Below are 2,500 nucleotides of genomic sequence, written 5' to 3'. Positions count from 1 at the left end.
AACAGCTCTGCATCCATTGTGTTAGTGATCTAAAAATCATGACCAACACTAACTTGCTTTAATGGTAATGCATTACACATTACATAAAATCTGACTGGCTGGATAGGACTGTTCTAACATAGAGGAAACTAAAGATTCTTTCTATAATATGGGGCACAGGAAAGCATCTTTGTGTTGATTCAGAATCTTGGTTCTCGCAATTTAACAATCATTATGACTTCAAATGACCATGTTAAGAATGCTCCATCATACAGCAGTAACATATTTGGCCATTACATTACCTATAACACTCCATAAACAGGAGCATGATACAATTTTTGTTTTATGTCCATCCCTTACAAATGCTTTCTGATTCACTTCATATTTTTCGTTATCTCTTTGATATTTTAATCATGGTCTTCTGGTACTCATTTATATTTGAGCCTCAACCCCAATTGTCACTGTAAATCTTTCACAGGAGCAAATGAAAGTGGACAGACTGCTTCTAGTGTGAAACTGAAGTCAGCCTACCAACCACAGGTGACGCGCAGGAGCCCACTCTATTACTACAGCCAGATGAGAGCCCCTGACAATGAGTTGCTGTGTGTGTGTGACCCAAGGAAAGCACTCTGGTATGTGGAAAAAGGCAAAGCAAAAGTTGTAAGCGAAGATCCTCTCGTCATTCGACTGAACTTTGAACCTTCTGGACGACCCTTAGCTGACCGGGATGATAGCAGGTTCTACCTTCAAGAACGTTTAAACAACTGTGTAGTATGTGGGAAGGATGAAATATACATCAGAAAGTACATTGTTCCCCTTGAATACCGCAAGCATTTCCCAGACATCCTGAAAAACCACCAGAGTCACGATGTTGTGTTGTTGTGTTTGGACTGCCACAAGAAAAGCAACTTGGAGGATAAAGTGTTACGTTACACTTTAGCAACAGAGTTTGATGCCCCTATTGGCAGTGAACATAGCAAGAAAACCAGTGTGGACAGACATCGAATTACTGTGAAAAATGCTGCTAAAGCTTTGGTTCACAATAGGGTAAACATCCCTGAGAAAAGGGTGTTAGAATTGGAGAATATACTTAAGAGATACTTGGGGACTGATTTCATAAGTGAAACACAGCTGAGAGAGATGGCTCAGACAGATTCTAAATTTTGGAATAAGGCCTTTCAGTCCCATGGCCACAAAGTGTATGAAGCTTATGAAAAAGTTGGGCTGGTAAAGTTAATTCAGAGATGGCGGCAGCATTTTCTCTCATCAATGAAACCACAGCATATGCCCATTGGCTGGTCAGTTACACACAATGTATATGCACTAAAAGTGAAGATGAGCCAGTACCCAATGGGTCATCCTGAAAGGCTGAAGTACAAGGTTGCTCTTGTGGGCACAGAAGGGGCAATTGATATACCTTACTTGCCAGGTATAAGCAAAGATGAATCTCCAGCTGAATCAGAGAGTGAAGAGATGACTGCAGAAAGTTTATCAGATGCACAAAACCCCCCAACTGATTTCATAGACTGCATCAATGATTTAGAAGCAGCTAAGTCAGATTCTATTTCAGAGGGTTGTAAGAAAGTAGATTATTCTTTTGATTCTGGATACTTCCCAGCAGCCGATAGAAAGGTTGCTTTGGAAAAAAATTATGATTCTATGAAAACCAGTTTGCCATTGGATAATGTGGGGGAGTTTACCCTAACTCACTCTGATAATATAGCAGAAAACTGTGTTACAGTACGATGTTTAGACCTTAATGGGTCTGAAGCTAATCACAATACGTCCTTAGAAGAGAATAGAATAGATATGAGCCTCTATCATGATTCAAAAACAAAAAAAATACACACAACAAACACAGTGTTTGACATTCTGTGTAGCGATGAACTTGTACAAAAGGAAGCTCTTCTCCAGGAGAATGAGTGAATGTATTGAATAATCTAAATAAACTAAATTGATATCTGATTGTAATATGTAGGGATTGACTTAATAATTAATTAGGAATATTGAGATTTTGAAGATATTTTAAGTAGCATGACAAAATTTGTAAATAAGATGAGTATATGAGACTTCTAAATTTATTTATTGAGTTTTAAAAATATGTTGGTGTGTGGTTATTTAAAATGTATTTGTACCAAATATAATGTTTTTGCAGTTTGTGTAATGACTGATGTACATGGTAAGAAATTTACCCAAGATGTATCCCAAATTAAATATAATTATATTAACATTTTGTATTATTAAATTTTGATTTTGTATTATTAAATAAGGTCTTAATCATTTATATTAAATGAATATGATATTTAGAATGAATCATTGAAAAATGTTATTCAGTATTTTGAATAAAATATTTAAACTTTACTGTCCAATGAGTGTAATTGCTTTGCCCAATGCAAAGAACTGAACCTTAAGAAAAGAAAGAATAACTGCTGATGATCAAATAATAACAAATGATAACAAACCGATGAGCATTAGCAGGGCAAGAGATTATAATGCCAATAAAATAACAAATTAATATTAA

At 35.8% G+C, this 2,500-nt stretch overlaps 1 protein-coding gene across 3 annotated transcripts in view; it reads left to right on the top strand.

Annotated features, from left to right (window-relative positions):
- The window catches only part of LOC113822426 (exonuclease 3'-5' domain-containing protein 2-like), a 32,569-nt gene extending 30,229 nt beyond the window's left edge, over positions 1–2,340 (top strand). For all 3 annotated transcript variants that reach the window (XM_070134042.1, XM_070134041.1, XM_070134043.1), the window contains one exon: positions 1–2,340. This exon is cut by the window's left edge and continues 1,587 nt beyond it. The gene's annotated coding sequence lies outside the window, so the exon portion shown is untranslated.
- The last annotated feature ends 160 nt before the right edge of the window (positions 2,341–2,500 follow it).

Source organism: Penaeus vannamei, chromosome 19 (genome assembly GCF_042767895.1).
Source record: "Penaeus vannamei isolate JL-2024 chromosome 19, ASM4276789v1, whole genome shotgun sequence".
NCBI classification, from domain to species: Eukaryota; Metazoa; Arthropoda; class Malacostraca; order Decapoda; family Penaeidae; genus Penaeus; species Penaeus vannamei.
This window is presented reverse-complemented; position numbering and strand designations above follow the sequence as displayed.